General features: G+C 41.2%; 1 long non-coding RNA gene across 5 annotated transcripts in view; it reads left to right on the forward strand.

Moving 5' to 3' along the window:
- The window catches only part of LOC133509352 (uncharacterized), a 73,554-nt gene that overhangs the window by 5,895 nt on the left and 41,453 nt on the right, over window positions 1–26,206 (forward strand). Inside the window, exon 5 of one of the 5 annotated variants that reach the window (XR_009797296.1) lies at window positions 23,991–24,073. The exons of the other annotated variants lie outside the window; for them this stretch is intronic. This is a non-coding gene — a long non-coding RNA (uncharacterized LOC133509352). The remainder of the gene's footprint in view (window positions 1–23,990; window positions 24,074–26,206) is intronic. 5 annotated transcript variants of the gene reach the window in all.

The following is a 26,206-nucleotide window of genomic DNA, read 5'->3' on the forward strand; positions in this document are numbered from 1 at the left end:
GTGTAAGTGCGGTTTGTTGTGAACGGCCGCGGTAAGATTACACTCTTTAAGGGGAATTTCAGTAAATTTGTCGATGGCAAACATTTGCAGTGGCGTTATTGCTTCCTTTGAACTAACCACAATTTATTACGCTTTTTGGGGGTGGGAGGTAGGGGGGTTTAATTTGTGCCCCTAAGTTGTTTTCATTGTCTGTGAGTGAGTGTCAGCAATGTCTGGAGTATTATAGCGACAATGCTTGTTTTGTGGAAGTGGTGGTCTCCAACAGAGAGGCTGTAACCAGCTGGGCCTCTCGGGTCACTTTCCGTCACCACCGCGCACACACACACATGCACACACAAAGTAGCACTTCTCTGGCCCACAAATACAGAACGTGAATGTGTGCATTTGTGAGACACTGGAGTTATGGTTCTAGTGTGACAGGCACACAAACACAAGGATATGCTGCCTCCCTCCATCCATGATTGATGACCATGTGGTTACTTCAACTTGGATGATATACTGCCGCCATCCCAGACCTAAACTTGAAATTTTAGCTGTTTATTTTGAAGAACCGTCACAGCCTTGCAATGAATTAGCTGGAACAAAACAACTCCTGACCACGAGTGTGTTATTGAGCCAACGAAAAAAAGAACACACAAAAAGCAACAAAAGAAAGAAGCCACAAGCCCATGCGCCTTGCAGCTGCATTGTGGCTATAATGGAAAACTGAATAGGGAAAAAGTACAATATACACTGATATCAGGAGCAACAGCATTGGGATCAAGACAAAAAGCCGTTGGAAATCTTCCAGATTTAAGATTAAGCACTATACAACATTGTGATTATTGTTTGACCTCTAAGCCTAAATATGTAGGCCGGTCCAAGATTAATGCTCAGCCTTATCTACTTAAGATTATTGCTCTCTGCATCATAACTGTCTGGAAAGCAGCTGAGACGAGTATCATGATCATTATGCTAAAATCAAGATTTTTCTTTACACTCAAAACGCAAGCATGCCATGCAAAAAACGACATTACAGTAATTTGAGAAAATGTCAATGTTGGAAACTTTCCGTCGTAATTAATAGGCAGAAAATGTTTGTTGGAAAAAAATGTTGCGCCATAATGTTCCCTAATTCAAACAGATTTAAGTGTGCACACAGCATACTTACCTAATTGCCGTACCTGCAATAATAACAATAATGTGTGTGTACATCCATGCATTATTTTAAATTATACCATAACAGGAATCAGTAATGAAAACTACAAATCTTATTAAAAACTATTTTTATTAAAGTGAAAAGTGTCCAACCTATATGAATATTTCCAAAAATTCTCCAGCTAAACTTTGCATGGACAGATTCTTAGTACGGACAAAAGAATTCACGTATGCCTCTTAATCCAGTAAAGATAGTTGGAGATGACGACAATGTATCCCAGTTTAAAAAACAGCTTTTCTATAACCGTAATTTCCAGACTATAAGCCGCGACTTTTGTCACACGCTTTCGACCCTGCGGCTTATGCAATGATGCACCTAATTTATGTTTTTTTTTTAATGGCCGCCAGGGGCGCTCGAGCAGAAAAGGTAAGAGTGAGACAGGTTTTATATATGTGTCGAGGAAGAGGCACATTTAATCTAATGTTGCGCTTTGTGCATGGATAAAATTTGCGTGAACAGACCCTCATCATGGAAAATGCAAGAAGAAATGCATACGACGCAGCTTTCAAGTTAAAAGCAATCGAGCTTGGAGATAAAGAAGGAAACAGAGGTGCTGCACGTAAACTTGTCATAAATTAATCGATGGTGAGACGTTGGAAATGGCAGCGGGAAGATCTGGAGTAATGTAAAAAGACGAAAAAAAGTTTTCAGAGGTGATAAAAGCAGGTAGCCTGAACCGTGTTGCTGCTATGTTACTGCCGCGTCTCAGGCCATTGTTTGGAAAGAAAAGCTAAGGTACTGTATATTATTAAAACTTTTAAAACTCTTTCTGTGTACTTAATAAATATCTCATGTTTCAATGTGGGCACATACGGCTTATAGACCGGTACGGCTTATGTATTTACAAAATGTTTTTTCCTTCAAAGATGTACTGGGTAAGTCTTATAAGCAGGTGCGGCTTATAGTCCAGAAATTACGGTAACTCTTTTGAACGAGAAAAAATGTCATACAGTATCTTCATCAACACTTGAGTCTTAATTTTTGACCCATGTTAAGATCTGATGTACTTAAAGACGATTTCAACTGAACACAGGTGTTTATATATTTGTATGTATCGTGTTTTGTACATAGTGTTTTGCATAATACAGTCCCTAAATATGCCATATTTATTATTTCATACGTACCTATGGCTAAAAAACAAAGTGTGGAGAGTCTCATTGCTTGCTACAAGTACAGCCAATGAATGGGTCACAGCCAATAATTAATTGGCAATGGCGTCACTCTTATTTCTTGCACATTTACTCTTTGAATAATATAGTTACTAATCATCTACTTCATTGACAATCCCGCCACGTTGTTTGTGGCTCAATAAAGAAATAATAGAGTCCAGTACATATAGAGCCTGAAAACCTTGCTTCCTTAGGGAGGTTCTTCTGTTGGAAAGTGGCGATCTGCTATTGTTTAGCTTCATTTCAGTCACGTTTGCCGCTTTGCCTTGTTGTGCGGTGGCCATTCAATCTTCATCTCACCTTTTAAGACAGGTGACAGTTGTATGTTTCAAATTTTATGTTAACACTTTAAGGATGACACTTTTCTATTGCAACATGATTGCGATCCAGTGCACAGAGCACGGTTCAATAAAGCATCTTTGGATTTGATCTTGAAGAACTTGAACAGAACCCTAACCTCAACCTCGCCAAACACATTTGGGATGAAAGAGAACAACCACTGTGAGCCAAATCCTATCTCAGGTCCAAGTCACACTCCCAAATGTTCTGCTGGATAAATGGACAAAATTTCCCACAGACACGCAGTCTTCCCAGGAGAGCCTGGATCATTTCTTCTATTTTCGCTTCATCTGGGTTGCTGATGAACTAATACAGCACCAGACATGAGGTTAAGACAAAACACAATCCGTCATTTCGAGGACGACATGCTGGGCCGCTAAATCCAGAATTCATGGGATGTGAGTGCTTGTTACTGATTCATGCAAAAATTCACCAGTGAAGTGTGAGTCCGGTTGTATCCGACCACTCAGATCCGACTAAGTTTCTGGACTGTGGTGCGTTACAGCTTGTTCGACACGGAGGTCTCCTTGTCGGGCCGTCCAAGTCAAACAGGATTCGCTTTCTGCTCTCTGCGGGGGTAAAGAGAAGTGTGAGGAATTAACATGTGTGCGGTTTTGGAAATTTCTCTGCTTTAACACCGATGCATTGCAATGAGTGAGACATGTCAGGAGGTCAACATCAGTGTTGTTGCCGGGGCTCACAAAATTCGAAACCGGTCACAAATCGAGCCATCTTTTCATCACTTTGGTTGTCTTGCTCAGACCAAACAGAACAGGCCTCATGGCGCAGTGTATAATTGGGGGATGGGCTCACTTGGCAATGTCCTGGGCTCGTAAATACAGTGTAGAGAGGTGGGAGTTTGAGCTAATTGTTAGCATGTGATGTTGTGTACCCTCCAGGATGTTTACAAGTATTTACTTTAGACATATTATATACCTGGCCAAAACAGCAGGCTGCACTCAGAAATGTAAGAGGTTTCTCTGGACTGGAAGCACCAATAATTAGGTTATTTTTTTTTGGTGGTGGGGGGGTCGTTAATGGTCCTTTCCTTTTTAAAGGTACAGTAAATTTAATTATTTGCAGAGTTGATTCCTTTGTTTCTGTGCTATTGGGATGTTGACTTCATCACAGTTGCAACATTCTCCAATGAATTTTGCTAGTCAAACATTGAAATACATCCATCCCATCCATTTTCTTAGCCGCTTATCCTTACAGGTTTTGCGGGGAGTGCTGGAGCCTATCCCAGCTATCAATGGCCAGGAGGCAGGGTACACCCTGAACTGGTTGCCAGCCAATCACAGGGCACATCGAGACAAACAGCCGCACTCACAATCACACCTCGGGGCAATTTAGAGTGTCCAATTAATGTTGCATGTTTTTGAGATGTGGGAGGACACGGAGTGCCCGGAGAAAACCCACGCAGGTACAGGAGAACATGCAGACTCCACACAGGCGGCGCCGGGATCGAACCCTGGACCTTAGAACTGTGAGGCCAACACTTTCCAGCTGATCCACCCGTGCTGCCCAGTTATAACATTCTCCAATGAATTTTGTTAGTCAAATATACAAATCCAGTACAGGGAAATGTTTGCTTTAAGTAACATTTTAGCATTATTGTCATGTTCAGTGTTGTTCAAAGTAAGGCAATAAAAGATGGAGGAAACCTAGCAGCTTTTGATGTCAGGGTTATTATTTTCCAGAATTGATTTTCTTCTCTGGTTTATTGTCAAAGGGGAATGAACGCATGAAGAAAAGAAAACCATAAATCCACGAGGAGATACTGTAAGTGCTCTCGACCTGTCGTCTTTTTGGCTTTGGGACTGTGCAAATATTTCAGATCAAAATCTGACTTACAGCTATACGACCATTTAATTTATGTGTGGAGTTGTAGGAGTAGGAAGGCCTTCCGTCTTTAGGTACATGGAAGAGAAACAGTCTTTTGTTTGTTGATGCAGTGGTACCCATCCCTAGTGTTGTAGATTGCATAGCTGAATTTTTTTTTGCACTAGACATCATGGAATCCAATCCGAGTCAGTGTTCTTTTCATAATGTGGTTGACTGGTGATCAGCCCAGGGTCTAATCTGCCTTTTGCCTTAAATCAGCAGGATAGAAAATGGTTGGGTTGGTGGATGTGTTAGTGCAGGGGTGTCCAAATAGTTTTCTTTGAAGGCCATATACAGAAAAAACGAAGAATGCAAGGACCACTTTGATATTCTTCAACATAAGAAATATATTAATCTATTTATTTTTGTATATGCCATGGGCCACCATAAAATGGACAGCAGACTGACACCACTGATTTTCCATTTTTTTTTTAAATCTGAAAATGACAATTTTCTTCAGAATTTAGCAGAAATTTGTGCAGCACTGCCTTGAATAGAACTTCTGTGACTACATGTGTTTTTAGTCCACGTGGGGTGTATTTTAGATTTTTTTTTAATTCATTTAAACATTTTTTTTCCAAGTTACAACACTTTGCTGTAGTTTTCTGCAGGTGGTCTTTTTTGGGAATGATCAATTTAAACTCCATTATTCGAGATGGTGCTTAATTTTACCAAAATATTTCCTACAAAATGCATTCTCTGGCCTATAACGCCGTTTGAAAAGCGTGCAACTGAATGCAAAGGTCTGGTAAATTATGACCATTTACAGCTGAAAATTTATGCTTTTTTTTAAATTAGTCTCGGAAATGAGTTTTGAGGTCATCAGAGACCAAGGATCCAACCATGTGCCCGTCATCCCCTCACCTTCTAAATCTGTGCACATGAAAAGGGCAAAAGTGTGTTTTTGCACGTGTGTGTGTGTGTGTAACTATGGAGACTACAGTTATGGTACGGGGGCAACTCTCTGACCCATTCACACGGGCAATAAAACATTCATAGAAGCAGAGGAATGTTATGGTTTGTGTGTGTGTGAGTGTGTGTGTGGGTGTGTGCGTGTTTGTGAGTGCGTGTACATCCATACATATGTGCAATACCAGGAGAAAGTGTGTGTGTGTGTGTGTTCTTTTGGCTGTGATGTTCAGCCTCCAGCAGTGACCCCACGGAGTGCACCATTCTGTTGGCAAACAAAGGGCCGGCTGTTCGCCCCCCTCTTTAACGGTGGAGTGTTCCAACGCCGCTGACCGTTCACCACCGAGCAAACCAAATATTTCTCTTCCTGCTCTGAATTTGTCTCAATAAATAGGTTTATGTTTTGGGGTTTTCTTTCTCCTCGGGCTCTTTCAACTGAGCGCTCCTGAACGCTCAGGTGGCCCGCTCATATCAGGCCTTGCGGTGCCGGATGTGCTGCCTTTTTCAACTGGGACGAGATCTGCAACATCCTGACTTTTGTGTGGAACAACATCCTGGCGTAAACTCTCTGTGGGAGTATTATTTCATCTTTCATTTACACTTAACCAATTCCAGTTCATTTTGCTTCACTTGTGCTTTTAAGGCACGTGGAAACATAGATGCATTGTGTTCAGTCGGAGTGACTGATTGTGAAAAGTCGACCGGCAAGGAAATGTCTGTGTGACTCAGTAGTCCATGACACTCCAGTCCGGACTTTCCAAATCAAAATTGATCATTTTGATGTACTGTATGACATGAAGTCAAAGTGGCAAAAGACAGGCATCATTACCTATCGAGGTGGGACCAAGTTATTGTTATTATTATAAGTCTCAAGTCTTTTCCCTTTACTCCCGAATTACGTCCCAAATCGAGACAGGCAAGTCCCAAGTCAACGCAAACAAGTCCTGTGTCGAAGTTGCAGGTCCTACACTTTGAGTTTCGAGTCCTTTCAAGTCATTTTACCAGCAAAATAAAGACAGATTTTCTTCTTTTTCTTTCGGCTTGTCCCATTAGGGGCCGCCCCAGCGTGTCATCTTTTTCCATCAAAGCCTTTCTCGTGCATCCTCCTCTCTAAAACCAACTGGCTCAAACCTTGTCTCCAAAACATCCAACAGATTTTAATCTACATATTTATGTTCCAATCATTTGTACCTGTATATATTATATCCACCATTTATATATTCGTTTTAAAATCCGTATTTATCAAAACAAGTCTGATAAAGAAGTGCATTGAAGCTTTATAAGAAAACTAAGAGGGTGATAAAAATTTTGGCACCATCAAAACCAGTCGTTCGTCAAGTCAAATGAAGCCACGAGTCATTTCTGTTCAAGTCCAAGTCGAGTTTTCAGTCTTTTCACATTTTGTGAATTCATGTCTAAAGTCATCAAATTCATGGCTCAAGTCTGACTTGAGTTCAAGTCATGTGACTTGAGTCAAGACCCCCTGTTGCCTGCAGTATATTAGCTTGCTTGCTTGCTAGCTATTTGAATATTACAAAACAATCCACTCTCTCCTTTGCACATATTTATGAAACATTGTTTGTAACTATTTTTGATCCTAGACTCCCATATTGATCGGAGTTATGATTTGAAGTTTCACTGGCGTATTTGCTAATTTGGCGTATGTGAATGCACCAAATTATGTGTACTGACGCAACATAAGTGACTCCGTTGCCATCCACTTTGTACATATGACAATTTGGTCTCAGAAAGTCAGGCTAAATGCGAGCCTGCTCAGACCACATCTAACTTTCACCGCAAAGTAGGCTACTGGTTTAACGTGGATTTGATCAAGGTGTAGCCTGTGGACATTGGACACGCTTATGTATAAATATGTTAACAGCGTAAATGGAACCCTCTGAATCATCGCAGAAAGCAATTATCTTACACTAGTGTATCTATTTTCCATTCTGCTTATCCTCACTAGGGGTGCAGGATTCACGGCGCCTATCTTAGCTGGTTCTGGGCGAGACTTGGGGTACAAACAAAATGTGCAAACTCCATACAAGGGGGGCCAGATTTGAACCCAGGTCCTCAGAACTGTGAGGTAGATGATGATGAAGCTGATTCTATTTAACTCTTCCCATTAGCTGTGGCACAGTTATCTGGGGGCATGTGGCCGCAGACAATCGGGGTGGGGGATGCCGGTCTCCAAGTGCCCACTTCACAGCATAGATCTGTTATCTGTTACTGCATGACAAATGTGCCACATATCAAGGGAAAGAAAAAAGACGCTTTTGATGTGACATGATTGAAGTCGGCTGTGTACGTGCCCACACATCGCTAACCTTTTAATTTCACTACCTTGGAGCTCATCTTTGAAATTATAAAAACCCTATTTTAAGTATAACAAATGACAAAAGTGATGGTGATGCTCATCGCAACTGTACCAATTGTATTTTATCTTTAAAAAAATAGACAAATCTGCAATGAAGTTCACTGTAGAATGCAATTTTGTTACCAAGTGTACATAAATGTGTAATTTCTTTCATATATTCCGCTCTGTTCATTTTTTGTTCTCTGTTCTCCCTTTTTGGGAAACAAAACAACAAGTACAAAAGTACAAAAGGCCAAAGAAAATGCAAAAGGCCTCCAGAGTTAAACCAGCGGATGCTCAATGAACTTAGATGTGCTTTACGTGGATGTCATTTGTGATGAAACAAATCCAAATCTGCACCTTTGACTCCCTTCAGATGAGCGCTTCCCCACCAAATTCCAAAACGTACCAACCAGGAGTGTTTATAGAAGTCATATGATCCAGTTTTGAGGGGTGTACAGCAACAACAACCCCGCTAACCAAGTGTGCAGTGTTTACAGGCAATGCAGAGCCTTGTGAGCAATGACCACTGGTGTGTTTATTCTGACGCCCCGTGATATTCATTCCAGGCTGAGCTGTGTGCTGCCACTTCCTGAACATGTCCCATAGCCCCCGTGACCTTCCCTTATAAGCGCTGCCCTTAGACCTTATTGGGATGGGGCCAGGATGGAGGAAATCACGCCGGCAGATTGACTGGGTAAATCCTTTAATTATGTGGATTTCATAGTTTCATGTGTGCCTTTGATGGTTGTCAAAGGACGTTATAAAAGGTTTCACCTGCTTGGCAAGCCAACAATTGTTTTATTGTTATGATTAATGTTAAGCTTGATATTTTATTTAGTCAGACATACTTGTGGCAGTTTCATAATGTTGACAGAAAACAACAACCCAAAAAAAGCAAAGCACACGGGAATCAGATGGAGTATATTAACTATAAAACAATATCAAAGTAAAATTAGTTGTCACTTCCTTGACGCCCCATTTTTCTCGTATTTTATATGTGGAGGTCTGACATGAGAGAGACGTGTCATTTTTCCAGTGGGATGTGTTAATTCTTTCATAGAATGTGATATTCCCACACACATTCAGTGCAATATCCTGTGGAGATTTTCATGAGGTTTGTTTCTGTTGGTCCAAAGCAAAACCAGTGGCTGCAAGGCTCATTAAAACAAATTTGTTATCCTTGTGGTTTGACAGGAAAGTAGATATGTAATATGAATTGAGAATACGATGGGAGGTTCACCAATCCTCCATCTTTACAGATCTGTTAGATGAAGCCTTGACTCTAATTTGTTTCTGTCTCTGTCATTTAGAGAGGGAGGGTGTGAATTTAGCCTCAGAGCAAAGTCATAATTGCAATATCTATTTCCCCTGTTAAGTTTAGTGTGTATGTGTGCGTGTGTGTGTGTGTGTGTGTGTGGGGGGGGGGGGGGCGTCACCCCTCCTGTCGTTCTCCGGCCTCTAATTGAACGTGACCGATGCCGTGGTGAAGTCATAGTTGAGGGCTTGAGCGGGTAAAAAGCCCGAGTGACTGAATGACTGCTAACTGGAGGTCAGGAAATTAGAGATTGAAAAGAAACATTTTTCAATATTTCCAAGTCTTGTTGAATCAGTTTGAGATTTCTTGATTCTGGCAATCGCTGACGCATAAGCAAACATTTCCACCAACTGAGTTTAAATGGGATGTTTTTTCTGGCAGCGTCGCCCGCAGAGTAAACGTACAGTTGGGGAGATTGGTGGTGTCCATTGTCGACCTGAAGAAAAGGTTGCGGCAAAGGCCACAGCCGTGACCACTCTCGCTGAATGGCCTTTGTTGAATACTTCCCGAGGAGGAACAATGGTCCTTAAAGTAGCTCAGCCTGTCAAAAATAGCGATACAGAAGCTGTCCGAAATGGAGCCCATTGGGATAATTGCTGCAGATTAATGGCTGAATCAAGATGAACTTTAGTTTTCAATGTTTTGGAGCAACATGTCAAGATATAAAAGATGCACTATATATGATTAACAAATTTAAAGCTCCTCTGTCATGCCTATAAACAACTATAAAAATCGATATTGTAATGATAAATACATAAAACATCATTCAATTCAATGTTTATGTGAAAAAATAAATATGAGCGGAGAGCGCGTCATCCATGCGCAAAGTTGCGGAAGTTTCATTCGACATCCAAGTGAAAGCCATATTGCCTTCAACGTCATCAGCAGATGTTACACGGGGACATCCGCCATTGAAAACACGTAGTGGCACACCTGCTATGGGACACAGAAGCTCTTTTCGAAGAAGAAAACATCTCACAATCGAGTGAAGTGACTGGGCCAATATTACCCTTTCGTTTTAAGCCATAGTTAGATGATATGTGGATCACTTCTGACCAACAACAGACTCCCAGACAATATGTAAAAGCCAAAGCTGCCCGCGGTGCCGACGAGTACATCGACACATTTAGCACAGCTGACTTAGATACACAGATCTTTTGTTACATTCAGAGAGGATTACGTCCCTCCCCCCAAATTTTTTTTTTTTTTAATAGCTCTATATACACCTCCCCGTCATTTGGAACCCACAAAGATCTCGTCCCTTCCAATTGTGCAATCCATTTTTCACGACGAACTTGGTCTTTTTGAAAAGTATGAATAGTAAATCCATCCTCCAGAGTGTTCGAACAATATCCAGCAATGCAATGAGCCGGCATTTTGGCTAACACGAAGGAACAATGAGCTAACTTCCAGCAGGTAAAACTAGTATAAACAGATGAGCCAGTCTGAGTGTGCTACTGCTATTAACGTCACTTCCTACTTCTTGTCGAAAACAAATCCCCCGAGAGGATTTTCATGGGGGGACAAAAACAAAAAGCCATATACGTCAAAATCATGTTTTCTGGTGAAAAAAGTGATGGGTCCATTCCGGCTACCTTTTTTTTCCCATTAATAACCTACTAAAAATCATGCATTTCATGGGTTAGTGCAGTATGACAGAATGTTGTTTAAGCTAATCTGCTTCGAACAGGTCTTGCTATTTTTCCAATATATATTTTCTTACATTTAGTCACTATCCTATACAATCGCATGCTGGATCACTTTCACTTTTGGAGCTTTAAAATGACAGCAGAAATGACCCATTTTACCAATGAACAGGGAGGCCCATATATTGACAGTGCAGAGGTCAACTGGACCATGGAAAAAGGAGAAAGCAATTGAAGTAACAGGTCGGAGGACAACCCCAACAAAAGGTGGTGCAAAAGTGGATCCTACCACAGTGGAAAAAGCCTGCTTCTCTTCTACTTGCTTTTCTTTCAAACATCTTCAGCATCAAAATGTTTGAGATTCCTTCTTGAAGGCACAGTAGGAGGAGGAAGTGTCGGAAATGTAGTGCAGGTTTGGAGGGATGGGAAAGACGACGGACAGACAACCGGCATGGAAAATACATGGATGGATGCATGTCGACACCAAAAAAGCTTTGTTGTAATGCTGACTTACACTGTAAGGGGGCGCCAGAAATAACAGATTAGAGCTTGATTTAAAGTTTTAAAAGTTTAAGGATGATACAGTTATTGATGCCAGTATTCCTTACCGTGTTTCCATATGAGCTGTGAATATGATGTGTGAATAGTCTTGTAATGTAGGTGGCGGGCACAAGCTATTAATATTCAGCTTTCATGTAAACTGAAACCTCTGTCATGGTTGGAAGGCTTTCTAATTCATAAGGAAATGAAATACTTGGATGCAGCCGGCAAGCGGTGTCGGATGTTATGGCTTAGCGTTCATGTTGTCCATGACCAGGATACACGAGCTGGATACAACATTTGGGAAGCCTGCATAAGATAATGCAATGAATGCCAACTGGGGTTTTGGAGAACCCTGTTGCACCATATGACCTCATCAGGATCTACCAGGGGGAAATATTTCCTTCATCCATACATTTTTGTGAGCTGCTTATCTTCACAAGGGTCGTGGGAATGCTGGAGGTGATCCCTGTTATCTTTGGGCAGGTGTACAATTCCAATAATTTGTTAAATTATTATTTTAAAAAAAAATATATATACTGGCAGCACGGTGGATCAGCTGGTAAAGCATTGGCCTCACAGTTCTGAGGACCTGGGTTCAATCCCGGCCCCGCCTGTGTGGAGTTTGCATGTTCTCCCCGTGCCTGCGTTTGTTTTCTCCGGGCACTCTGGTTTCCTCCCACATCCCAAAAACATGCAACATTAATTTAGCACTCTAAATTGCCCCTAAATGTGATTGTGAGTGCGACTGTTGTCTCTCTCCTTGTGCCCTGCGATCAGCTGTCAACCAGTTCAGGGTGTACCCCGCCTCCTGCATGTTGACAGCTGGGATAGGCTCCAGCACTCCCCACGACCCTCGTGAGGATAAGTGGCAAAGAAAATGGATGGGTGGATTATAAATACTGTACAACTTTGTCCATCTATTTATCCCATTGACATATAGTGACAGGAAGAATTATTAAATGCTATTCCAGTGCCAGAAGTTACAATAAACTCTATATATCCACCTGTTGCCATTAATATATATATATATATATATATATATATATATATATATATATATATATATATATATATAAGAGTAATTAATGGATTCCTGAGAGCAAATTAGTTTTTTGCTCAATTAAAAAGCTATTTCACTTTTTGTTTGGTGCTGTGATATGAGATTATTTTATCGTAAAACGGGTGCCTTTGCTCAATAGAGTTTGGGAAACACTAAGCAAATGAGATCGAATCCATAAGCATCTGCAACGGTAATTAGAGATGATCAATCATACTCGTCGGTGACCACAACGCATCCCAACAAACATTGGCTTCTCTATTTGTACAAGTTTACATCAGCGTGTGTGTTATACAGTAAATCCCCTCTGAAGTTTTTTTTTTCAGTCTCCTATGTAAACTTGTAAAGTCGTCAGTGCTTTTTGAGCTGAGCAAGGCTCACTTTAATGCATACCACTATGAGGCATTTGATGGATTTGAATACACAGAGGTGATGTCATGCTTGGCAGCTCTATGGAGGTAACAATATGCCACCCAAACGCGTGTCAGTACTGAACTGTGATTCCTGCGGAACTGGAAATAAGCAAACTTGTTGGACGTTGGTTCACCGCTCTCTGGGAGCAATAACCTGATGCCATCATTCTTTTTTTGGAGTTCTGCCCTGGAAAAGTCATTTGGATCAATTAAACGATCATTAAGGGAGCTTGTGTAAGTGTCGGCCCCACTTATGATCTCATCAACACATCTTTGTTAATGGTGTGGGCCCACGTTAGGGAGATAAAGTTGTAAGGACGCAGCAGATTGAGTGGTTGAAAGTGTCAGGGGTGAGACATGCCGCACACACCAGAGGATATCTGCTCACACCCAGACGCCTCGTGTGCCACACAAGGCTGATTGTTCCACGGCCACGAGGCCTTCAATTGGAACTCCAAAAGCCTTGTTTGGTGAATCCAGGCCTCACAGAGGACCCACACCCCCTGGGGAACTGACGCTGAATGACAGGCAGACACTGATCAAAGCTGCTTCTGGAAGCTCTCCAGTCAACGTTTGGAAGGGGCCAGAGAGGGGTTGACAACTGGGGAGACAGGAGCAGCATGCCTGGTCTGGACCTGGGCCAAGGATCAAAGATCAGACAGCATGACTGGACTTTATTAGCATCAGCGCAGACAATACACTCACAGCAGTGGACCACCGCAATTGGCAGATTATCTCATCTCTTTTTATATGCAAGTGACACATAGCCACAACCCACTGGAGTGCTGAAGTCCGGAGGTGATTAGATTCTTGGATTATAGACGTTTGAGTCCGACTCAAAAGTTCCACCTTAATTTTAACTTTGAATGCACTTGTCAGTCAAAAAGTAGGTGGTCTTAATGCAGTTATTTCTTCCGTAAAATGTAGTGAGCGGCATTACTTGGTTCTCCATTGTTTTTTTTTTTTGTTTGTCCGTGTTTTCATTTTTGTTCTTAGTCAATAAGGATACCTGATCTAATTTGGGCATCCTTCCTTCATATAAAAATCAACTAAGACCAGATTCTCAGATGTCTCTAATATATTATCCTGAGCAATTAGGCTATGACGTGGAGTATGTAAAGAATCATTTTTCTCCTCTAAGATCTGCTTGGAAACCAGCAAGTATGAAAGTTAAACCTGGTCATGGATCTTGTTTGATGCGCGTCCCGCGTCTGAGACACACAAAATGAGTTGGGACGCATAAAGCAAGCACAGCATTGCCTACCCACGTACAGTAAGTGTGTGTGTTGCTGAAGTGTTTCAGCGGATAATCCGTTCATTATCCAAGCCGCTTATCCTCACAAGATTTGTGGGGCATGCTGGAGCCTATCCCATCTGAACTGGTTGCCTGCCAATCGCAGGGCACATAGAGAAAAACAGCTGGACTCACAATCAGACCTATGAGCAATTTAGAGTGTCCAATTAAAAGTTGCATGTTTTTGGGATGTGGGAGGAAACCGGAATGCCCGGAGAAAACCCACGCAGGCACGGGGAGAACATGCAAACTCCACACTGGTGGGGCCGGGACTGAACCCAGGCCCTCAGAACTGAGAGGCCAACGCTTTACCAGCTGACCCCACTGTGCTGCCAGGTTGTCAGCGAATCATTGTCCACTAAAAGTGCAAGTCCGGTCTTGGTGCTTGCCAGTAGCCAATCAGAGGCAGAGTAGGGTCTGTTATCATTCCATAAATACAACAGCGACTTTATTCCAGACTCGATAAATTCTCATTGTTGTCACACGTGACTCGCCGCTCGTGAAAGCAGCGAGCTGCCGGTGGAATGACCTTGGCTCAAGAGATGGGACACTTTCTCACAAGTGGCATACATTAGGGAAGGTCAACTTTTTAGTTGCTTGGTCCTATGTAATGCAGCCCTACTTTTATTCAATAAATGAAAAAAACACAACATAGTTGTGCTCATATATTTGATTCCAAGGGCAGAATTACAAAGATATGTACTATTCTTTATTATGCTCTCATTATATCAGTGGCAGAAAATAAAAACATCAATAATACTACCATTTAGCGTAAAAGGTGATAGGAACTAGGGACATATTGAAAAAAAAAGTGCATCAAGTGTGAACCAAGAAGTGGCAGACAAACCAGCAGCTGCTTTGACGCTTGACATTGCTTCACACATTTGTGTGTGCCAACAGATCAAATGTTAGTCTTGAAAATGTTTCAAGAGTATTCTGTAACATGACAGGATAAACATATATGCAAGGCATCCATTTTTTTTTACGCTAGTAAATCTATTTACGTGATCACAGTGAGGAGACTTAAGTCCTTTTTGGGCGCAATAATCAACCCTTATGACATAAATCACGTACATGTAGTGTGACGTCTGCTCGCGAGGGTTAAAGTAAGGTTCATTTCGGTTATGGGGTCACTGTCAGTGAGAGTCAGGTTAAGAGTTTGTTGACATGACAACTGAATGTGAAAATGGTGGCTAAAGTTTTTGAAAACGAGACCATTATTGTTTCTGAGTCAACACTGAAAACTTTTACAAGGCATGCACATACACAACAATTGTCGTGTTCATGTTACTCTTAAGTTTGTTCACCTTTTTCCAGAAATGTGTACATTTATAACAACTGATGGCTTTACTACATTTGTGGTGTTGAGTTTTAAACTCATATGTCTATGAAAGAGTATTCAAACCATAATTTGGACAAAACTCTGCTGGATAAGTCAGTCTGGTATGTGGTTTAAGTGGGTCAGTGTGAAAATTGATTATTTTGTCAACGTAGTCCTCTTTACTTTAAACTTCTTATAAAAGTAAATTTCACTTCTGTAAAATGTTCTGTAAATATACGTAAAATGAATATGAAATACTGCCCTCTGATGTGCTGAAAAAAAAGGATCTCAAAGGGAATTTCTGAACGAGTTTTGACTTTACCTGAACCCTGAAGTGAAACGAACACATCATAGTATATCCTGAGAACACCCAATATTTTTCTCCCTTGTTAGCCGTGCTGATCAGAGCCAAGAAAAACTATATGTTGCCTTTCTCCATACATAGTAGAGGAAATGAAAATGAAGAAAAAGAAAAAAAAAAAGTCCAATGATAGAGTCTGAGGGTTCAAAAGTTTGCTGACTGATCTGACCTTCTTGGGCTGCTTAAAACATAGCAGAATTTGTTGTTCAGGCAGGACAATGCTGGTCTTCACTTCACATGCCGAACAAACTGTAAAATGGGGGCCGCGTTCCTTCAGGCTGTTTACAACTTTAATAGGCAAGCTTTATCTAGCTTTGATGCCTCCAGTTGGTTTTCTCCACAAAGTCAAGGTTAAGGTAAAGGAACCATTTGTTGACTCCTTCGTTCTGTCCCTCAAGGCAGCGGCCAACACTGAAGAAGCTTGGTGGAGCCTAATTTTCTGTGAAAATAACAAATAGGCTCTGTATTGGTCTCTATTAATTTGCCATGTGGTCATTCGAAAGCTTGAGAATGATTTGTGTCTATAAAAAGAATTGGTGGATAATAATATGAGTGGAATAAACCTAGCGCACCAAACATTGATACCTTGAATTATGATTTTATTGTGTTTCATGATGGCACTCGTAACTCAAATCCTTCGTACTTCAGCTCATCTTCAAATTTCAAATGACTGGAAATACAATTTAGCCATTCAAGGCCTACAAAAAAAAAACAAAAAAAAAACAACTACCCAAATTTCAATCATGTTTTTATAAGGAAAAAAAAACACTCTACTGTATAGAAAATACAACAATAACATAGTTAAATATAATGTACAGAATTAAACATTCATCCATTTTTTTGAGCTGCCTATGCTCAGAGAGAAGAATTAAACAGTATCAGTTCATATTTTTGTGTGCCTTGGCCACCAGGCAGCAATAAATCCATACAGATATATTCACACAAACTGTTACAGTTTGTGGATGGGTGGGGTATGAGTAAATTTAATTTGGGTGTGGATATGGACAAAGACGAGGATCCTCGCTTTTTAATTTTGTTACCAATATTAGTTTTTTTTTGGCAATTGCTGAATGGTTTATAACAGTCCCTGCCTCCTCTGGGACTGAAGCAAAACAGTCTTGGTTGCAACCTCTGCTCGTTTGAATTGATGACCATTTGCAGATATTTATACAGGTTTATAAACTGCCGAGTGATTTACAGTGGTGTTGAACTGCATCGCATCACAGTGGGCTGCATTTTTAATAAGTCGGTTGTCTTATTTCTAAATCTTATAAACATACTTAGTGACGGATACTATAAGTAATCAACAGCTATGATTAATATGTCCTTTCTTGTCTTGGTGGAAGTAATGACCCTATTTGTAGATGGGGGTCATGGGCCAACGTGGTTCCATTTAGTGCATAAACAGGAAACAAAACCATCTTTCAAAGATGTAAAACTGTGGTTGAAAATTCCCTTGCCCTCCCTAAACTCCCACCTCTTCTTCTGGAGGCAAACGCAATCCAATATCCTGCTTTCTGTCTCTCATCATATCTCAATATATCATTGTGATTTGTGTTTGTATAATTATTCCCCCTCTTTATGGAGCCTGAGATGGAGTTCAGTGTTCTAATATTGCATTTGATCTGGAGCCCTTTAAAAGTGTGCCCATCAATCTTGAAATGCAAATCACAGGCCCCAAGGATTGCCGCGGTGCCTGGAGGTCTGAGCTCACTTCTGATGGGGTGAGATTCAAAAGAATAATCACAGTTTGGAGGAATGAAAAGCAAAACCATAGCTGAACGGGATCTTCTCTGAAGTGCTTCCGCATGACAGTTCCGTGATTCCATTGTCCTATCAGGCCACTATGTTTGCTCCACTTATCCTCTTTTACTGCGTATTATGATCCACCTCATTAAAACTGCCTTGACTTGGTTGACTGAATCCAACAGTGGCTTGTTTAATTAAACGCTCTGTGAAACAATCAGACTCTTGTCTGTCATGGAGGACCCCCCACGGGCCTGCTCTGAGAATAGCACTGTAAGTGTCTGCTTGAACAGCATGAAAACACATGTAGCAAGTTGCTGTGGAAGGGTTTGCTCTGACCACAACAGTCAGCTTTGAGAGAATGTGGGCACGCACCCCCATGACACCAAAATATCTGTTGGGTTGTTCAACTTTTGACTTGAACTGAAGTACAAACGTCATTGTGTGTGTTCTGTCTTGCACTACGTTGTATTAGTATGTAAATAAGTGTCTATCAGAAGGAATACAGGCTCTTCAGGTGTAATGTGAATGTATCTTCGCAATATAATTTAGTGCAGTTGCACAATACAATGAGGTACGGATTAGAGACGGTGGAACTGAAGAGAAAACAGGAAGCAAAACTGGAGGTGGCGGAAATGAAGATGCTGAGGTTCTCGCTCGGAGTAACCAGGTTGGATAGGATTACTAATGAGCTCATTAAAGGGACAGCCAAAGCTGGATGTTTTGGAGACAAGGTTTGAGAGAGCAGACTTCAATGGTTTGAGCACGTCCAGAGACGAGACCGTGAGTACATTGGTAGAAGGGTGCTGAGAATGGAGCTGCCAGGCTTTAACAGCGAGAGGAAGACCAAAGGGAAGGTTGATGGGTGTTGTGAGGAAGACATGTTTATGGTTTATGGTGTTAGAGAGGGAGATGGAGGAGATAGGCTAGGATGGAAAAAGATGATGCACTGTGGCGACCCCTAACGGGACAAGCCGAAAGGAAAAGAAGAAGACACTATATACTAATACAACAACACAACCACAACATTTGTGTGCTTTTGTCACCTCCATGAATTTTCTTTTGCAATGATTTGCCAGCCAAGCCAAAAAACAATCAGAATGATTATTTTTCACTGGTGGCCTCCGCCACCCATCAACGCTGAATCGACATAAACCTGTCCAACAACCCCCATGACAACAACTGACTAGTACCAAAGGTGGGGGACACATGCCAACATTGTTGACCCAATGCCGATCCAGAGGTAATGACAGATCATTGGTTTGTTGTGTCAAAACTGTTCTGAGCATGAGAGTAAAAAAAAAAAAATGGATGGATTGAAGTTGGAGGTGATTGAAATTGATCACTGTAATTATCTGAAAGCATATTTGTATCTACTTAAACTACAACTAGATTTGTCTCATATGTGCATGTTTGTTTTAGGTGTCCGATTCATTGTGGTGTCCAAGAACGTTCCGTTGTATTGATCTGATTTATAACATTCTGGGGGAAAAAATAAGCCCCTAAAGTAGCTTTGGAGTTAGAACTATTATCATTCATGATGTTCCTTTGTGAGCCATACATTGGCCCATCTTGTGAGACTTCAGATCCTTTAGCATCTAAAGATTGCCGCACGCCACACGGGGTAGCCAAACTTGGAATGGCCCATCGAGGAAAATAAAAAATACATTTGGGAACTCATCCCCGTACACTGAGTGCGTTGATTTATGGGTGCCTTGCAACATTAACTGATGAACCTGTGTAGGCTTTTGAGAGTGCACATACATTATATTGTACTTTATCACTTTTGTTAAATCACAAAAAGATCAAATGAAAGTCAGGGAAAAAGCGGGTTGCTACAGCGGAGGACATGGGTGAAAATACAAGAGAAGAGTGGGGATATACTAAGAGGCTCCCCACTCCTCCATTCACTTAAATTTACCTGGTACAGTACGTCCAACACACTGTGATTTTTGGTGAGTAGATGTTATTGGTATTGATGGTATTGTTGTAAAATACAATACAGTGTATGCAAACGTTATATATACTGTAGTATATATATATATATATGTATATATATATACATGTATATGTATATATATATATATATATATGTGTATATATGGCTTGACTGCACGAGAGTTCAGTTGGGCTTGGCAACATCACTCAGTCTGTGGCAGGCTTAAAGTATCAGACCCACAAGTGTTTTGTTTTTACTGTCTTTCTTTCATTATACTTTTAAGCCACCATACAGGTTTGAGGATAACCAGAGAGCTATAAGTGGAAGTTATTTTTTGTCTTTTTTAGCAAATCAAGCAACTTCCTGCAACCAATTGTTTTCACATTCCACTGTAATTTTGTCATCTGGTTCACCAGCTGATCTTTCATAAATTTTAATACACAGTGATGAGATGACCTGACGTAAGCATCATTTGGTCAAAAGCCAGAGCGGTGGGGGCTACGCTCTTGCCTTCTTGGCACTTGACCAGCTGAAGGAAGTCATCTTTTTGCTCATCGCACCATTGCTCAGTGTGTCTCTTGCTCTCAGCCTGGCCGCAGCCACATATCGAGCAGCTTGAAACGTTCCGCTATTATTCTGAAGCATTGCATGGGTTTGTGATGAGCACCAGAGCGTCTTTCTTCTGTAACCTGAGGAGGAAGGAAGATGACAGCTGACTGATACGTCACTGTCGGGGGTTCTGATGCTTTTTGGAGCACTTGGGTAGGAGGCGGGGACCCAAAACCCACGTGTCTTCTTCTCCAGCTGGGCCTCGGTGCTGAGGAGGTTTTGAAGCACATCTTCAGGAAGAAGAAGAAAATGAGAAACACTGCATTTAACATCCACATCTTGTATCTTCATTCTGTGCTTGAGAATTTTTGAGGCCCTTTGTGGTGGATTGTTTTTGTTTCCATGGGAATGGTGGTACCATCCGGAGCCACCATGTCCCGTTTTGGGCCTTTACTGCAAAACTCACACGACATGACCCACAATTAATTTGGGTTCTTGAAAACCCAGAACAGAGTTCTTTGTGTTTTGTGTTCTTTTTATTCTCTTCTAGGGAGTTGCTACTGAGCGGAGGAGGTTTAGCACTCTTGCTAGCCTGCTGGGGTGATAAAAAAAAGTGCAGTTGGGCTTATTGATTTATTCCAAGACCAGCATCTCTTTCTGTTCCTTGGCTAAGCAGAGTAGGGAGGAGTAGATAAAGACCCCCAAAAATTCAGTTTCTTCCTGTGGCCACTCTCACCAGCTGGCAGTCTTGGACTCAGGAAAGAATTGGGCTTTGTGATGGAGGCCTGCTGAGCCCACTCAAAACACACCCACAGGGCTTCAGGAGAGTTGAGCTGGGAAGCGAGAGGCCTGAGAGAAAACAGAGGCCTCATAACAGCAGCCTGTGACCCCGACCTGATGTAAACACTTTTGCTTTATTTCGCTGACACCAAAGAGGAGAAATATCCCCATTGTAAGCTTTCATGGACCCAAGTGCGAAAATAATTTGAACTAGAATTGCACTAATTACAACGCGGACAATGTTGAATATTTTTTTTAAAGAGGGACAAAACTGATGGGAAAGTCTTGTTTTCCCATTTCTTCAATCAATAGTGTGTTTAGGCAGTTGAGTCAAATAAATGGCCTTCATTATGAAAAGACAGGAATAGTTGTCCAACTACCAGAAAGTTGACTCATTTATGTAGACGAAAGCCGAAAGAAACAATTGGCAACAATACCTCTTGCCAGAGTGTTTTTATACTTGGTGGTTGGGGTTGGGGTAGGTAGGGTAGGGTAATAATGGCGCGGCATGGTTCCTCCAAGATCACAAAAATGTCTTTCATGCCCCATATTGACAGAACTTTGTAGCGTGCGGTGGGGCACCTTGAAGGCTTAAAGAAAAGTCATACAAACTGAGCATTGGTGCCAAATATGCTAGTGGATTCCAGAAAAAAACACTTCATACATTATTGAAAGGTTAAAAAAAGAACAGACACAAAATATAGCCAAATTAATAATAAACAGAAGGAAGCCCAAGGTGAGCAGGGAAAGGATTGTCAGCTATATTGACTGTGCAGCGTGTTGTGCTCCCAAATGACAAAGATTGATGATGTGCCATGGCAATGGTTTTATAATAGTCCACCGAGTTGTTGATAAGACCCAAAAGTTGTCTTGCTGAACCTGGACTCAACTATCCAGACCATGACCCAAATGCCTGGCTAAATTATACCCTAATAATTTTGCTTTTTTTTGGATGGATATTGCTGACATCATTTGTGTCCCTGCTATTGTGGGATCCATAAAATCCTGTTCTTTACCCTCAATGCACGATAAAATTGACACCAATTTGATCACCTTTGCTTCATGCTTTCCATCAAGGGAGCAAAAAAGTAGCTCATCAACACTGCTTAAATGATTTTAAACCTTCAAGTCAGACAATAATAAAACATAAATATGGTGCTGAGGAGGTATAAGCGGGTGTTCACTTCAACCTCCAAGTCTTTGTTGGGTCTTGACTGATGCCATTAAAGTGGCAAATTGTCAAAGAAATGATGAAACTCAACTGTCATGACCTGTCTCATTGACTGGAGGTTCTGGAACGTTCTCGCCTTGACTGGCAGAGCACATGGAAACATTCTTCTTTCTGCATTTGTCTCATTTGACACCTGTACCTTCTGTGGCGGTTTTTCCCATGCAGAGTCCTCAGAGAAGGAAAGCTTGAAAGGGACCTTCCCTTCATGACTAAATTGAAGCACCCACAAGTCATGCACAGTCGGTTCTCCAGCTTTTTTGCCTGGTCTTAAGTTAATGAAGAAAGATCCATTCATTTTCAGAAACTCACCATGCTTGAGCACCTTTGCATGGTAAGGTGACGGTCTGCGTCTTGCAGTCTAAAGTATGATCACGTAGTCTTATGGTGTGAAGAACTATTTTACGTTCAATAGTACTATGCATGCTATCACACATTTCTGTTATTTGTACCCTACATTTCCTTGCATTTGCCACACATACATCACAGTTCTGACATCTGCAAACATCGCTCCACACTACGATCTCTTTGAGTACTGCATGGTCTTTGATCACACCTTCAAAATGGCGTTATTGAAGGTGTACAAATACCTCGATACTTAGGTGACCGTCTGATTCGTCCCAAATGCAGTTGTATTCTTCCTTTGATTTCAAGTTGAAGAAGGTGAAGTTATGGACCTACTGTTTTATTTTGAAATACACGCTGCTAGATTTGTTTTTCAGGAGAGCAGCACAGCTTGCAAATCCATTGACTAAACAGACTTCTCATTTTACGCCGATTCCGTGTCACAGGATGTCTCTTGCCTCACTTCATCTTTCTTGGTGACGTGTATCATATTCGTCCGGACTAATATTACCATGTTTGAATGAAATGCAAAGATCACACCGATCTTTAGAGTTGTTCTCCTCATGGAAAACACAGTTGTGAAATATCGAATTCCAACTGCCCCCACTTCAGCAATTGCAGCTGCCTATTGATATTCCCGGTGTAACCGGGAAATGGTTTTGCCTGGATGAAGGAACTTCTTGTCTTTTTAGGTCTTTGTGCTTCTGCTGGAGTGTAAACCCACAGTGGGCTGTTCCCTCAACCAAAACCTTAAGGAAACCATTGAGATCAGTTTCAAGCTTCGCATGCTTTCCGCTCTCGGGACCGGATTTAGAGAGTGGCGTTGCTGCTTGTTCATCATGGTTGATAGTTTCTTTGTTCAGCCAGTCTATAATGGCTCTTTCAGGCAGACCAAGTGTTAAGGGAAAGAATTGCCTTTCCCACTTTAAAACTCGTTCCATATTGAAGCTCCAGTTGGTAGGACGGTGATGAATTGCATCAGGATCCCTCAGCAACTTTCTTTTGCTTTGTTAACCTTTATGACCATAGTGGTGACATATAAACGACGTTCTTCCCAGGTGTTCATTGCCCAAATCTGAAATATCCACTGCCGCTGCTCTTTCGTCATGTCTTAGCTGTCCTGGGTTGAGACTCACTGACAGAACTTTGAGTTGGACGGGGACCCATAATCTTTGAACCTATTTTTTTTTTTTTTGCTCTTGTACGACATTTCTTTGACAGGTTTCTTTAAATTTGTGCTTTGATGTATGTTTCGGTGATGCAATATATGCAAATGACGTTTTTCCCCCCGTAAATTCCATCTAAGTGACTTTTGAAGCAAAGTTTAACACCAAGCACACTAGTCGGAGTCTCCTCACTTATTTTTGGACTGGTGTAAACATCGACCTGATCACTGACCTTTTAGCAACCTCCACCCCATTTCAGGTATCTATTTGCGATTAAGGTAAGGTCAAATTAAACCGTGTGATTAATCAGAGTTTATGCATGACTGATGTTATATTTCCGTGATTAATATTAAGTTAATGCTTTAACTTTAACAGCCCTAGTAGTCTTGTCAACTGACAACCCCATAAAATCTTTTCCTACCTGTCCAGGACCCACTTTCTCGTCCTGACCCCATCACTTGAGAACCACTGATCCAAACCAACTCACAGATGTTCAGTCATTTATTTTGCAGGTAAGCCATTAATAGGTACTGTACAGTATCTGCTTATAGTTTTATCCTCTAAGGACTTTCCCTTTCAAGTTCAGCGGCATCTTTTGATCTTAAATGTGTACTTGTGTTTCCGTATTCTTAAATCAGGATATACTGTATATAGTGTGGCCTATCAGCCCATAATTATTCCCAGGCTCTACCCCAAATATCAGTCAGATTGTTTGAGCACGGCAATCATCCATCGTAGCAAAAATAGAATGCTGGTTTTTGCCTAATTAGCTATGACATCAACAGCCGAATGATCCATGATATTCCATGACACAGTTTATCCTGCCAGTCAAGATCAGAGGTGACTTGAGTGACATAATGGAAACTATTAGTGTAGTAGTAGTAGTAGTAGTTACGCTTCTACCTCAATGCATTTCTGTTCAACATCCATCATTATATCCGCTACAGGATTCCCTGAAATTCCCGTGTTGGAAAGGGGGGTGGAGGCACAACCACGAACTCCCCCCCAGCATTGTCTGCCACCCTACACACTCCCATGCAGTTTGTTCCACTGACCACCGATGATTTCCATAAGATCCCTACAAAAACTTATTTTTTTTGTGTGTCACATTTTGAAATCAAATAGCATAGAGGCTCATTTTTTTTTTAAAAAAACCTCTCTTATTAAAAGGTTTCCTCATTTAAGTTTCCAGCCCGTGTAGACTCCAGGGTTTGGAGCTAGTAAACAACAGAAAGGTCTAAATCAGTGGAAAAATGTGTCTAATAGCGTCAAGTGCCCATTCCCCTTTGCCCACCCTAAAGGCATTAAACAATAAAGCTATTATCAAGATGGGATTTCAAACATGGCAATTATGAAGTATAGGTGAAAATATAAAAAAATGTAAATGACAGAGGGATTATTGAGAGTAGACGGGAAGTCTTTAATTAATTGTATGGTGTAAATTGTTTTGGGGAAAATATGTAAAAATTACAGTTTTAATGTTGGACCAGAATCTATGCTTATTTTTAATGAATCATTTGTGTTTACATAATACCCTATAATGTAAAAATCAACAACAAAAAAAACCTCATACTACTCATACTTCTTTCAAAAGCTGAACAAATAGGAGGTCCATCAGTGTCCTGGAACTGCAAAGTTTCTGTGTACTCATGAGTCTAGAATTCTATGTATGGGTCCTCGAAAGGGTGGAGGATGAGTAGTAAATCCCGTTTTTGGGGCATTGGAATGGTCTGAGATTTTATGACCATCCGGGATTGCATTACCTCATTTGGCATGTATTCTGCCGTTGTACTGTGTTTCACATTTTTCTCAAGTTCCTGCCATTTTACAGGGTTTCTGAATGTACCCAATGGGGGGTAGTAGAAACTGAGTACCGTCATTGGCTGGCAAACCAGTGAACGCGCCCTCAGCATTTGGCAAACCTTATATGTAGTGTCACTGAATGGTTGGTTTTGTTATCCAATGTGTATGCAGTCCTGTATCTGGGACTGAGATGTGCCTATGGATCGGTTTTCATCCAGGATTTGATTACTGTACTCAATGTGTTCTTGCCTCGGGCTGTCTCATGTTTTTAGTTGCTAATGTCTCGCTGTATTTGCGAATGTAGAAACTCAGTTCTGTCATTGGCTGTCATTTCATTGAATACTTGTCAGACTTTATTGGTAGTGCCTGTGATTGGTCGGTTTAATCACCCATACAGCATGCATCCTCACTGAGGGATTTCCTCATTGGGCATGTATTCTACTGTAATGGTATCTTTCAGTCTCATCATTGAAATCTCACTAAATGTTACTGCAGTCGTTGGCCAGTTGTCTACATGTCTACTAGTTCACTTTAGTCGTTGATTTCTTGCACCACTTCATTTTCCTGAATAGTTGTAGTGTCATTGGCTGTTGTGACAGTTTGAGCGCTACCCCGTGCTGAAAAGTCTCCTTGTGATGAATGTGCATGCGTTACTAGCAGGGGAACTCTTGAGTACATAGCAGACGCTTACTGGGAAATCTCCAGGTCTCATAGTTCCCCTTCTTCTACATAGAGGGAGCTAACATACCTTATAACCTAACCCTTTAAACAAAAGTTGAGAAAAAAAATATACAGATATATGTACGTTTGTTGTGTTTGTCTTTCTGAGACGTCCATAGTGA

The sequence above is a fragment of the Syngnathoides biaculeatus genome, chromosome 12 (genome assembly GCF_019802595.1).
Source record: "Syngnathoides biaculeatus isolate LvHL_M chromosome 12, ASM1980259v1, whole genome shotgun sequence".
NCBI lineage: Eukaryota > Metazoa > Chordata > Actinopteri > Syngnathiformes > Syngnathidae > Syngnathoides > Syngnathoides biaculeatus.